Source organism: Saccopteryx leptura, chromosome 1, assembly GCF_036850995.1.
Source record: "Saccopteryx leptura isolate mSacLep1 chromosome 1, mSacLep1_pri_phased_curated, whole genome shotgun sequence".
Lineage (NCBI taxonomy): Eukaryota > Metazoa > Chordata > Mammalia > Chiroptera > Emballonuridae > Saccopteryx > Saccopteryx leptura.
The window spans coordinates 294,057,468-294,071,664 of NC_089503.1; the positions used below are offsets into that span (position 1 = coordinate 294,057,468).

General features: G+C 43.3%; 1 long non-coding RNA gene across 1 annotated transcript in view; it reads right to left on the reverse strand.

Moving 5' to 3' along the window:
- The window catches only part of LOC136385419 (uncharacterized), a 70,988-nt gene extending 56,801 nt beyond the window's left edge, over positions 1-14,187 (reverse strand). The window contains exon 1 of the long non-coding RNA XR_010747821.1: positions 14,065-14,187. This is a non-coding gene — a long non-coding RNA (uncharacterized lncRNA). The remainder of the gene's footprint in view (positions 1-14,064) is intronic.
- Between the last annotated feature and the right edge of the window lie 10 nt (positions 14,188-14,197).

The window sequence follows — 14,197 nt, forward strand, 5'->3', positions numbered from 1 at the left end:
CCTGGCCGGGAATCGAACCCGGGTCCCCCACACGCCAGGCCGACGCTCTACCGCTGAGCCAACCGGCCAGGGCGAAGTACATCTTTAAATGCCATCAATTCTGAGTACTCAAACAGGTCTAAGCTTAATTCACATCATTCCACTTCCTATTGATGGCTTCCAAAGCCTGTAAGCTCCTCTGACAAGATCTAGTGATCAATCTTGTTTAAAAAGAACCTTTTTTGATACCTTACCTTTTTTTTTATTATAATGCAGTTAAAGTCTACTTGTATTTGTTTAAATCACTAGAAATATAGGCTCATGGATCTGGCTTGTTAAATAATTATTGAGCCATTACCATGTGCCAGGTGTGAAAAGAATGCATTTGTCTCCTCTGATAGAACACACCAGTCTGCTCTCGTAAAGTTGTGTCCTTCTAATGCAGGGGTCACCAAACGGCCCAATTTCTGCTCTTATAAATTATGTTTTCCTGAAACACAGCCATTCCTATTTATTTACAGATTATCTATGACAGCTTTCCTAATACAAGAGCAGAATTGATCAGTTGCAACAGACACCATATGGCCTGTAATGAATAAACTATTTAATATCTGGCCCTTTATTTTTATTTATTTATTTATTTTATTTATTTTATTTTTTTGTAGCTTTCCGAAGCTGGAAACGGGGAGGCAGTCAGACAGACTCCCGCATGTGCGGGACCAGGATCCACCCGGCATGCCCACCAGGGGGCGATGCTCTGCCCATCTTGGGGCCTCGCTCTGCTGCAATCAGAGCCATTCTAGCACCTGAGGCAAAAGCCACAGAGCCATCCTCAGCACTGGGGCAAACTTTGCTCAAGTGGAGTCTTGGCTGCTGGAGGGGAAGAGAGAGACAAAGAGGAAGGAGAGGGGGAGGGGTGGAGAAGCAGATGGGCGCTTCTCCTGTGTGCCTTGGCTGGGAATCGAACCCGGGACTGCTGCACGCCAGGCTGACGCTCTACCAGTGAGCCAACTGGCCAGGGCCTATTTTTATTTATTTATTTATTTATTTATTTATTTATTTATTTATTTATTGACAGAGAGAGGGACAGATAGGGACAGACAGACAGGAAGGCAGAGAAATGAGAAGCATCAATTCTTCGTTGTGGCACCTTAGTTGTTCATTGATTGCTTTCTCATATGTGCCTTGACTGAGGCCCTACAGCAGACCAAGTGACCCCTTGCTCAAGCCAGCAACCTTGCTCAAACCAGATGAGCCTGTACTCAAGCTGATGACCTCAGGGTCTTGAACCTGTGTCCTCCGCAGCCCAGTCCGATGCTCTATCCACTGTGCCACCACCTGGTCAGGCTCTGGCCCTTTGTTGATAAAGTATGCCGACTAAAGTATTGCTTTCCAGTGGCCCTTCTTTAACTATAGTTAAGAGACTAGTTACTTCTGTGCCCAAGTGGGCTACTGACAATTCTGGAGACATGGCCACTGAATCTCTCTAACAAATAGCTCCATCATTCCTAAAATGGGGTAGCTACCACCCACCTCACTTGTTACTTAAGGAAATGAAGTTCTACAACATATAGCAAAACATCAGCAGAGAGCTTGGCAGAGAGTAAATGATCAAAAACTGCTGGCCTCCCTTCCTATAGTTAACAAAGGTTACTATGCAGTATTTTTAAAAATTAATTTTAATGGGGTGACATTGATAAATCAGGGTACATATGTTCAGAGAAAACATCTCTAGGTTATTTTGACATTTGATTATGCTGCATTCCCATCACCCAAAGTCCAATTGTCTTCCGTGACCTTCTAACTGGTTTTCTTTGTACCCCTCCCTTTCTCCAATCCTCTCCCTTTCCTCCCCTGCCCCCACTCCCTAACCCCCACACTCTTGTCCATGTCTCTGAGTCTCATTTTTATGTCCCACCTATGCATGGAATCATATAGTTCTTGGCTTTTTCTGATTTACTTATTTTGCTCAGTATAATGTTATCAAGGTCTAACCATGTTGTTGTAAATGATCCGATGTCATCATTACTTATGGCTTAGTATTCCATAGTATATATGTACCAAAGCTTTTTAATCCACAGGTCCACTGACGGACACTTGGGCTGTTTCCAGATCTTCACTATTGTGAACAATGCTGCCATAAACATGGGGGTGCATTTCTTCTTTTCAAACAGTGCTATGGTGTTCTTGGGGTATATTCCTAAATGTGGTATAGCTGGGTCAAAAGGCAGTTCAATTTTTAATTTTTTGAGGAATCTCCATACTGTTTTCCACAGTGGCTGCACCAGTCTGCATTCCCACCAGCAGTGCAGGAGGGTTCCCTTTTCTCCACATCCTCTCCAGCACTTATTCTGTGTTGTTTTGTTGATGAGCGCCATTCTGACTGGTGTGAGGTGATATTTCATTGTGGTCTTAATTTGCATTTCTCTAATGATTAGTGATGTTGAGCATTTTTTCATATGCCTATTGGCCATCTGTATATCCTCTTTGGAGAAGTGTCTATTCATTTCTTTTGCACATTTTTTGATTGGATTGTTTGTCTTCCTGGTGTTGAGTTTTACAAATTCTTTATAAATTTTGGTTATTAACCCCTTATCAGACGTATTGTCAAGTATATTCTCCCATTGTGTAGTTTGTCTTTTTATTCTGTTCTTACTGTCTTTAGCTGTGCAGAAGCTTTTTAGTTTTATATAGTCTCATTTGTTTATCCTGTCTTTTATTTCACTTGCCCGTGGAGATAAATCGGCAAATATATTGCCGTGAGAGATGTCAGAGAGCTTACTGCCTATGTTTTCTTCTAAGATGCTTATGGTTTTACGGCTTACATTTAAGTCTTTTATCCATTTTGAGTTTATTTTTGTGAATGGTGTAAATTGGTGGTCTAGTTTCATTTTTTTGCAGGTAGCTTTCCAATTTTCCCAACACCATTTGTTGAAGAGGCTGTCTTTACTCCAATGTATGCTCTTACCTCCTTTGTCAAATATCAGTTGTCCATAAAAGTGTGGGTTTATATCTCGGTTCTCAGTTCTGTTCCATTGATCTATATGCCTATTCTTATGCCAGTACCAGGCTGTTTTGAGTACAATGGCCTTATAGTATAACTTGATATCCAGAAGTATGACACCTCCCACTTTATTCTTCCTTTTCAAGATTGCTGAGGCTATTCGTGTTCTCTTTTGGTTCCATATAAATTTTTGGAATATGTGTTCTATATCTTTGAAGTAAGTCATTGGTATTTTAATAGGTATTGCATTGAATTTATAAATTGCTTTGGGTAATATAGACATTTTAATGATGTTTATTCTTCCTAACCATGGGCACGGTATATGCTTCCACTTGTTTGTATCTTCCCTGATTTCTTTTATCAATGTTTTATAATTTTCCGAGTACAAGTCTTTAATCTCCCTGGTTAAATTTATTCCTAGGTACTTTATTTTTTTTGGTTGCAATGGTAAAAGGGATTGATTCCTTAATTTCTCTTTCTGACAGTTCATTGTTAGTGTATAAAAATGCCTCTGATTTCTGAGTATTAATTTTATATCCTGCCACCTTGCTGAATTCATTTATCATGTCTAGTAGTTTTTTGACTGAGACTTTAGGGTTTTCTATATATAATATCATATCATCTGCAAATAATGATAGTTTTACTTCTTTTTTTCCAATTTGGATGCCTTTTATTTCTTTTTCTTGTCTGATTGCTGTGGCTAGGACTTTCAGAACTATGTTGAATAAGAGTGGTGAAAGAGGGCACCCCTGCCTTGTTCCTGATCTTAAGGGGATTGCTTTTAATTTTTGTCCATTGAGTATAATGTTGGCTGTGAGTTTGTCATAGATGGCCTTTATCATGTTGAGGTATGTTCCCTGTATTCCCACTTTGCTAAGAGTTTTGATCATGAATGGGTGCTGGATTTTATCAAATGCTTTTTCTGCATCTATTGAAATTATCATGTGGTTTTTCTCCTTCCTTTTGTTTATAGGATGAATCACATTGATTGATTTGCGAATATTGTACCAGCCTTGCCTCCCAAGAATAAATCCCATTTGATCATGGTGTATGATTTTTTTTCATATATTGCTGGATCCGGTTTGCTAATATTTTGTTGAGGATTTTAGCATCTAAATTCATCAGGGATATTGGCCTATAATTTTCTTTCTTTGTGTTGTCTTTGCCTGGTTTTGGAATCAGAATTATACTTGCCTCATAAAAGGAGCTTAGAAGTCTTCCTTCCTCTTGAATTTTTTGAAATAAGAGTTAGTTCTTCTTTGAATATTTGGTAGAATGCACTTGTGAAGCCATCAGGCCCAGGACTTCACTTTTTGGGGAGTTTTTTTTTTGTCTTTTTGTTGTTGTTGTTGTTTTTTACAGAGACAGAGAGAGAGTCAGAGAGAGGGATAGACAGGGACAGACAGACAGGAATAGAGAGATGAGAAGCATCAATCATTAGTTTTTCATTGTGCATGGTGACACCTAAGTTGTTCATTCATTGCTTTCTCATATGTGCCTTGACCGCGGGCCTTCAGCAGACTGAGTGACCCCTTGCTCGAGCCAGCGACCTTGGGTCCAAGCTGGTGAGCTTTTGCTCAAACCAGATGAGCCCGCACTCAAGCTGGCAACCTCGGGGTCTCGAACCTGGGTCCTCAGCATCCCAGTTTGATGCTCTATCCACTGTGCAACTGCCGGTCAGGCTGGAAGTTTTCTGATAACTGTTTCAATCTCATTTGTTGTAATTGGTCTGTTCAGGTTTTCTGATTCTTCCAGATTAATTTTTGGAAGATTCTATGTTTCAAGGAATTTGTCCATTTCATCTAGGTTGTCTAGTTTTTTGGCATACAGTTCTTCATAGTATTTTCTTACAATATTTTATATTTCTGTTGTGTCAGTTATTATTTCTCCATTCTCATTTCTAATTTTATTTATTTGAGTCCTCTCTCTTTTTTTCTTGGTGAGTCGGGTTAAAGGTTCATCGATCTTGTTTATCTTTTCAAAGAACCAGCTCCTGGTTTCATTGATCCTCTGTATTGTTTCTTTAACCTCTATGTCATTTATTTCTGTGCTGATTTTTATTATTTCCTTCCTTCTACTAGCTCTGGGCTTTACTTATTCTTTTTCTAGTTCTTTTAGATGCAGGGTCAAGTTGTTTATTTGAGCTTTCTTTAGCTTCTTGAGGTATGCCTGTAATGCTATGAACTTCCCTCTCAGGACTGCTTTTGCTGTGTCCCATAAATTTTGAATTGATGTATACTTGTTATTGTTCATTTCTAGGAATTTTTAAATTTCTTCCTTGATCTCATTGTTAACCCATTTGTTATTTAATAACATGCTATTTAGTTTCCAAGTGTTTGAGTATTTTTCAGTTTTTCTGTTGTAGTTGATTTCTAGTTTCATGCCACTGTGATCAGAGAAAGTGCTCGATATGATTTCAATCTTCTTAAATTTGTTGAGACCGCTTTTGTGCCCTAACATGTGGTCTATCCTAGAGAATGTACCATAAGCACTTGAAAAGAATGTATATTGTGCTGCTTTAGGGTGAAAGGTTATGAAGATATCTATTAAATCGAGTTGATCTAGTATGTCCTTTAAGTCTGCTGTTTCTTTGTTAATTTTCTTTCTTGAGGATCTATCCAGTGATGTTAGTGGGGTATTGAAATCCCCTACTATTATAGTATTGCTGTTGATCTCACCCTTTAATCCATCAAAGTCTGCTTTATATATTTAGGTGCTCCTGTATTAGGTGCGTAGATATTTATAATGGTTATATCTTCCTGTTGGATTGCTCTCTTTATCATTATGTAGTGACCTTCTTTATCTCTTACTATAGTCTTTGTTTTAAAGTCCATTTTGTCTGATATAAGTATTGCTACCCCAGCTTTTTTTTCATTTTCATTTGCGTGAAATATTTTTTCTATCCTTTTATCTTCAGTCTATATGCATCTTTTGTTTTAAGGTGTGTCTTTTGTAGACAGCATATGTATGGATCCTGTTTTCTTATCCACACAGTTACCCTATGTCTTTTGTTTGGATCATTTAATCCATTTACATTTAAGGTTATTATTGATATGTAATTGTTTATTGCCATTTTATTCTTTAAAACTGTATTCCTCTTTTGCTATAGTCTTTTTCTCCTTTGATCTGTTTACAACAGGCCCCTTAGCATTTCTTGCAGCATTGGTTTGGTTGTAGTGAATTCCTTGAGTTTTTTTTTTTGTCTAGAAAGCTTTTTATTTTTCCTTCAATTTTAAACGATAGTCTTGGTGGATAGAGTAGTCTTGGCTGTAGGCTCTTGTTCTGCATTACTTTGAATATTTCTTGCCATTCCCTTCTGGCCTCAAGTGTTTCTGTTGAGAAGTAGGAAATCATCCTTATGGGGCCTCCTTTATAGGTGATAATCTTTTTTTCTCTAGCAGCTTTTAATATTTTCTCTTTATCACTTAGTTTTGGTATTTTAATTATGATGTGTCTTGGTATATTTTTCTTTGAGTTTCTCTTTAATGGAGTTCTCTGTGCTTCTTGAACTTGTGAGATGTTTTCCTGCCTTAATTGAGGGAAGTTTTCAGCTATGATATGTTTGAACAAAGTCTCTATCCCCTGTTTTTTCTCCTCTTCTTCAGGAACCCCTATGATGCGGATGGTATTTCTCTTCATGTTGTCACAGAGCTCTCTTAGAGTTTCCTCAGACTTTTTGAGTCTCTTTTCTTTTTTGTGCTCTGCTTCCATGCCTTTATTTATCTTGTCCTCTAACTCACTGATTTGATTCTCAGCTTCATCCATCCTGCTTTTAATTCCTTCCATTGTGTTCTTCATTTCTGATATTGTATTTGTCATTTCTGACTGATTCTTTTTTATTATTTCAATGTCCTTTTTTATATTTGCTGTCTCTTTAGGTGTTCATAATGGCCATCTATTGTTGTTCTAATATCTTTGAGCATCCTAACAATCATTATTTTAAACTCTGCATCTGATAATTTGGTTATATCTGACTCATTCAGGTCCTTTTCTGGGGATTTCTCTTGATTCATTTGTGTTGCATTTCTCTGCCTTCTCATTTTGTCTGTGTAAAAGAAGGTTGTGGCCACTGGAGTCCACTGGGTGTGGCCTCTGTGTTTCCTAGGTGTGGTCTGTCTGCAGGCCCGCCACCCCATCTGCTATTGCTGCCTACGGCGTTCAGGTATGGGCGTTGCTGGTGCCAGCCCACTGGGGCTGTTGCTGTGGTTTCTGCCTCTCCACAGGAGTGGCTGTAATCATGTGCTCGGGTGTACAGGCCTCGGTGGCCTTGGCCTTCGCCCCACCCCCACAGGTGGGATTATGCTTGGCCCTGAGGGCAGGGGTGAGCACCTTTGCTCAGCTGTGGGTCTCCTCCTGATTCCTGGATTTTGCCCTGCCCTTGCAGGAGGAGCCTGCTTGTGGGACGGCCGCAAGCCTTGGCTCCACAGGCCGGGCGAGACTGCGTGCCCACGCTCAGTAGCGGGACTCTGCCTGTTCTGGGCTTTTGGCTCCACCCCTGTGGGAGGAGCTGGCTCCCAAGTCAGGCCACAAGCCTCAGTTCCTCATGCGGGGCAGGGCTGGGCTCCTGCGCCCTTGCTCAAGGGCAGGTCTCTACCCCTTCCAGGGCTCCTGCCCTTCCCCCGCAGGCTGGATTGCAGGCAGCCCGCAGCTGGGCTTGACCACTTTTGCACATCCCCTCCTCCCCAGCCAGGCAAGACTGAGCTTACACCTGGGCTTCAGTGGTGGCCAGCTGGCTTCTGCCCTTGCCGACAGAACCGCACTTCTGCGTCCCACCACCGCCCACCCTCCAGCGAGCCCTCAGCCGTGTGGGTGGGGAGCTGCAGCTCAGACTCTAACACTCACTACTGTAGTCCCGAAAGCTCCCTCCTTCTAAGCGACTCTGCTCTGAGTGCCATGGGAGGGATTGTTTGGCTGGTTCCTGCTTCCCTTTGCTTGTATTGCTGTTTCCAGGGGAAATATTCACTTCATATTTGGGGAGTGACTCGTCCCAGAGGTTAGGGTGGCCATCTCTCAAAATATTTCTCCCTGTGCCTCCTAGATTACCCTTTCTTCCTGCTACTCCGGTTCTCTCCTCTCTCCCTGTCCCCCAGAGCCCCTGGTGAGTGGTTGTGGGAGAGATTTTCTGCCGTGGTCCCTTTAAGAAGAATCCTGGGTCTGCAAAATCAGTCTCTTTCTCACAAACAGTATCCTGACTTGTTTCCAGCTAAATACTGTGCATACCTCTTCTAGGCTCTGGGGCTGCAGGCTGGGGCTTTGTTCCTGGGACTCAGAACCCTCCCCTCTCTGCTAAACTCACTTTCCGCCACGTGAGTCTCTCCCAGCTGCCATTCACTCCAGGGAGCTGGGCAGCCCTCTCCGCATTTCCGCCTTTCCTACCAGTCCCTTTGTGCTTTCTTCAGTGTGTCTTGGTTGAAGAGTCCTCTTAGTTTAGTCCAAAGTTGGTTTTTCCAGGTGATGGTTCTTAAAATTAACTTGTAATCTACTTTGGTTCTGGGAGGTAGAAGTTGGTATGTCTGCCTACTCCATTGCCATCTTGTCTTCTCCTATGCAGTTCTGTATTATTGATGGGAGCTCAAATGCCACAGGGGAATGTTTGTTCTTTTCTTTTTAGTTCTAAATCCAGAATCATTTTATTTAAGTTCTCCTTCCCATTTAAAAGTTAGTTGTCTCTTACTTCATGTCATCAAATTTTTTTCTGCTGCCTGAAGAATTTGCTCCATATCATTTCAAGGCCCATATGAGACCAGAATATAAGTTTTCACCCCAAACATCCTTGACACTACATGTCATGAATCTTTTAAGAGTGATTCCAGTTTTATTTACACTAAAGATACCAGTTAGAGAGACACTCCTTGAGCAATCCCACTTCCTATAGGATCAGCAGGCTTTATATAAACCCATGCTTCCTAATCAAGAAACTCCTTTTACACAAACTTGAAACTTAAAAACTATTTTATCCCTGACGGTTATAAGGGAGTAATTAGTTTCTGAACTGTGCTCAATGAGAAGTACAAGCTCCCTGTTACTATGACTGAAAGGAGCAAACTACCCCTAGCTGAGTGCACACTAAAGTTGACTTATGTCACATCTGATGACTGCTCACAACTGCAATAGGTCACCAGGATGGCGACACAGGTCCTTTCCAACTTCAGTCTTCATCCCAAGAAAATCATCTATCAATGATCTATGGACAAATCACCATTGTGAAAATCCCAGCACCCAGTGGTGAGGCTGAAGCATCCCTCTGACATATAGAGACTGAGGACTACATTGGAAGGGTAAGAGGAATGGCTATATTCTGACTGTATCACCCTCCTCCAGGCTGACACAGCACTGTATCCACAGTGTCCCCCAGGACCAACAGTTTCTCCAGTAGGAAAAAGGTGGACATCCAACTCACCCAAAGTTGCAGGATGCTTCCTGACAAGCCCATTCAGGTCTTGCCTCATAGAGACCACTGTGGATTAGGTAGAGATGGAGAAGGATGTGGTTCAAGGCTTACAGTAAGCAGGCCTCAAAGGGCATATCATGTTTCTGTTTGTTGGGAACCTTAGCAAAGACTCCAGCCAGCAGTAGTGCCAGTCTACAGAGTGAAGCCAGTGGCCCTGTCTGGCCAGAGAGCTCAGTTAACAATTCTGCCTCATTTGGATTCCCAGTCAACTAGGGAAGCAAATTCACAGCCACAACAAATTAGTGAGCAAAGCCTCAAGTCCTACCCAGGCAGGAAGCCTGTCCAGAGAACCCAGATAGCCAAGAAGCCCATCCTATAGCCCCATTTGAGAGCCATGCCCCAGCCCTGCCCAAATTTTGAGCATAACCCCAGGTCCTACATAACCAGGGAGCTTTAACAATAATCCCAGGAAGACTTGGAGCCTATCCCACAATGCCATCAAGCCACAGGGTCAGCCTACAGCAGCACTCAGCCTCAGAGCCCAGCCTACAACCATACTCAGCAGTCGAGCCCAGCCTGCAGTCCCATCCAACTTCAGGGCCCTACCTAAACATGGAGCCCAACCTGTAGCAGCCTAATTACTGTGTCCAACCAGTAGCCCACTGTGCCCAAGAGACTGCAACCTCACTGGACCAGAGGTGATTGTAGGGCTAGTGGCCCAACATGACCATGGCACATATCCAGAAGCTCCACCCAAACAAGGAGCCCAGTGAGCTGTTCCACCCAACCTCAGAAACCAGCCAGCAGTACTACCCCCAACTTCAGAGAATATACAGTGGCCTTGCCCTAACAGAGGCATCAAAAGAAAGCCCCACCTGCCCAAGAATGCTACCAGCTGACTGGTGAAGGTCAAAAGCAAACCTGCAAAATCTGGAAGAGGAAACTGCTTATTTAAATATACAGATAGCATTGTAAGGAATCAGTGGAAGGCCTTGGCCAGTGGTCTGGTGGACAGAGTGCCATCCAGGAGCACTGAGGTCGCTGGCTGGAGCCCGAGGTCTCGGGCTCAATCCTGGGATTGCCACCTTAATCCTGAGATTGCCATCTTGAGCCCTGGTCAGGGCACATATGAGAAGCAATCAATGGCACAACTAAAGTGGAACAAATTGATGCTTCTCTCTCTCTCTAAAAAAAAAAAAGGAAGGAGGTGAAGTGAGCTATATGGATATCTGAGGGGAGAATGTAATAGGCAGATGGAACAGCCAATGGAAAGGCAGTGAAGCAGGAGTCTTCCTGCCAGAAATAGGGACAAGGCATGGAGTGAGCAAAGGAGAAAGTAGGAAGAGATTAAGTTAGATAGGGAGCAGAGAGTGGACAGATCCCAAATCCCATAGGGCTTTGTCTAGTGAAGAGGCCACAATTTAAATCTGAAAGAAACAAATAAATAGTGTTGAATATATGTTTTACTAAGCAAAGGACAGTATCTCTGAACAAAGAAATCTGTGATCTTGCACAATGTTTTGGGAAGCATGGGGTTCAGAGATTAGGACTTTTAGAAACTGGACTGTTTAGAGATGAGTTGACCTTTAGCTAAGGAATCAGCTGGATTACTGGAGTGCTGATTCGCTAACTTTCTGAAGCAAGGGCCTGTCATTGCTTGGGAGTTTGTCATTGATAAATTAAAATAGAATCTGTAGTTATTTGTACTATGGCCAAAGAACAATCAGTTTTTTTTCCTTTGCTCAACTTGGAAGGATTATTCTGGTTGCTTTGTAGCCCAGGACATAAGCAGGAAGACAGGATAGGAGGTGAGGGATGTGGCTTGAACCATGGTGGTAGTAGTGGGGGTAATGAGAAGTATTCCCACTTGGTATACATTTATGTCAACAAAAAAACAAGGTAATCTAATTAAGCTAAGCATTGGAGTGAGCATAGTATTTGCCTTCACATAGGATGAAATGTCTGGATGACATTGTAAAGAGTAACTGGGTGGGGAAGTCAGAGGAAGACTCTTTGAAGAAATGAGACCTCAGAGATGAAAAGAAGCAAGTTAACACCTTCAGGAAAGAGGCGCGCGCGCGCGTGTGTGTGTGTGTGTGTGTGTGTGTGTGTTTAGCAGAGCCAAGACTAGTGTGTCTAGAAGGTGGTGAGGTTGGGGAGAGGAGGGAAACAGAAGCCAAATCCCTTCAAACCTTCAGTCCACAGACTGAATTGAGAAGTGAGGGGCAAGAGGCCAATCACTGTCATCATGGGAATTCCATGAGGCCTCATCAAAATAATAAAGTAAAATCCAACTGGGAAGTTTTCAATGTGCCAGAGATTGTTTCATTGTTTGCTGAATTATGAATCATAAACGGTGGTGCAAACTCAGGGGCAGCTGTGGGTTCCATATACCATACAATCACCTGTCCTCTGACTTTAATACCAAGTTTAGATTAGCTATAATGTCTTTCCCAAGACTAAAGTGTGATACACACGTCTTTCACCATGTGATCATGAAAAATTGTAAACATCGGGGCTTCCTGAATACAGATATAAAAGGACAGGCTGTCAAGGCAGGAGGATCTGGGATTCTACTGAAGAGAGGGTGTAGACTAGGTCCCCAGTGGCCTGGAATGAATAGCTCCCAGGGGTAGGAGAGTGCTTTACTCACCTTTGTAGCCCTGGGGCTCCTAGCAGTGTCTGGTAAACAGTAGGTGCTGAATAACTTTTTTGCATCTGAATTAAGTATGTAGATTAGATCAAGGATACTGAAATAATACATTAGCTCAGAGAAAACAGTCATCTTAACATGTTTTGGTTCATCATCCAGTGTGTAGATTAGTCATACTTTTGATTCCACTACTCCCTTTTTATTATATTTCCTGCCTTTGAGCACGTCATTTTGCTCCTAAACCTCCACTTTATGGACAATCATAGAGAAAGGGAGTAAAACGCAGGCCAAATTTATTTTTTTTTAAAGCAAATAACAGTTTTTAAAAGTTTGATGGAGATTAAAATTTATATCATATAAGAGATATGAGATGAGCCAAAAGATTTAAGGCTTTCTGTGTGTAGTTACTTGATGTTAATTCCAAACAAGGGTAAGAAGTAGCTAGTATTATCCCATTGTGGAGGTTGAGTAAACAAACTATCACGCAGGGTTAAAGCAATTTGGCCAGGGTTGCAAGCCTGCAAAAGGAGCTAAGATTCAAATCAGGTTGTCTGATTCCACAGTGGCATTGCTCCATACTGCTCTTGGAATAATTTGGAGACTTCCATTTGTCTTTGCTTCTTTATTTGCTGCAGAAATGTTAAAATATGCGATGAAACAGTAGGAGCTCTATAAATAAAACATGCCTATATATTTCTAAATGATTAAAGCTGGAAACTTTAATGTGGCACCATGCCACTTCCCCCCTCCTCAAAGTGAGAAGCCGGGTGGGGGTAGGCAGACAGACTCCTGCAGGCGCCCCATCGGAATCCACTGGGCATGCCCACCAGAGAGCGATGCTCTGCCCATCTGGACCATTGCTCTGCTGCAACCAGAGCCATTCTAGCGCCTGAGGCGGAGGCCATGGAGCCATCCTCAGTGCTGGGGCCAACTTTGCTCCAAAGAAGCCTTGGCTGCGGGAGGGGAAGAGAGAGACAGAGAGAAAGGAGAGGGGCAAGGGTGGAGAAGCGGATGGGCTCTTCTCCTGTGTACCCTGGCGGGGAATCGAACCCAGGACTTCCACATGCCGGGCTCTACTGCTGAGCTAACGGGCCAGGGCCATTTCTTTAGTGGAAGTAAAAGGAAGGCGATTCCGTCTCCCTTTGCAGAAATCCTGCCACCCTATGCAGTGAGTGGCTTCTGGCTCGCCGCCCATCTGTGATGGTCAAGATCAGGGAAGTCCGACCCAGACTGCAGTCGGGGAAAGACTGCAAGGGAACTTGGCTACACTGAGGAGAGAGTGAGCTATGTTTTCTTGCAGCTTAAATGTCATCTGTTTGGGAAAAGCCACAAGTCAATTTGCAACTACATGGGAGTGGTCGGGAGGATTGGGGGCTGGGAGGGCAGGAAATTCAATATTTTAAGTTGGGATGAAGGCTGGCTAGACTGACCAATCTGTTAAACCTGAAGGAGTGGATTGCATCGTTATTTTTTTTTATTTATTTAAGATTTTATTTACTGATTTTTACAGAGAGAGGAGAGAAGGGACCGGGAGCGAGAAGAATCAACTCATAGTTGCTTCACTTTAGTTCTTCATTGCTTGCTTGTCCTATGTGCCTTGACCTGGCAAGCCCAGGGTTTCCACCAGGCAGCCTCAGCAGTCCCAGGTCAACGTTCTACCCACTGGCCACCACAGGCCAGGTATGATTGTATCTTTAGCTGAAATCTGAAAAGCCAACACTGAAGCTCAGTAACCAAGTCTGAGGGAACGTAGTGCACTTGGCAAAGTTAATAGGGACACAAGGAAAACACGAGGTGCTGAAGGCGGTCCAGGAGGTAACTGTCGTTCAAATCTACCCAGTGGCTCAGGTGTCGCCCTGGCTGGCAGCTTCTGCCCTTGGTTTCCCCTTCTTAAAAATCGAGGCGCAGGCCAGCTACACTCAGGCGGGTGAGACATTTCCACGTGGGAGAGGTGGGGGCTGAAAAGAGAGGGAGGCCTGAGAAATCACACCTGGCAGAGGCCCAGGGAAATACCGTGGGAAGAAAGCCCGCACAGACCTTGGTAGCTCGCTGGATCCTGGCCCCTGGAAGCCCCAGCGCGGCAAAGAGAGCGCTGGCCCGCTCACCGCGCACCCCGGGCGCAGCCCGCTCCGCTAGCTCACGCAGGGGTGGTGGCTCGGCGCACGCGGTA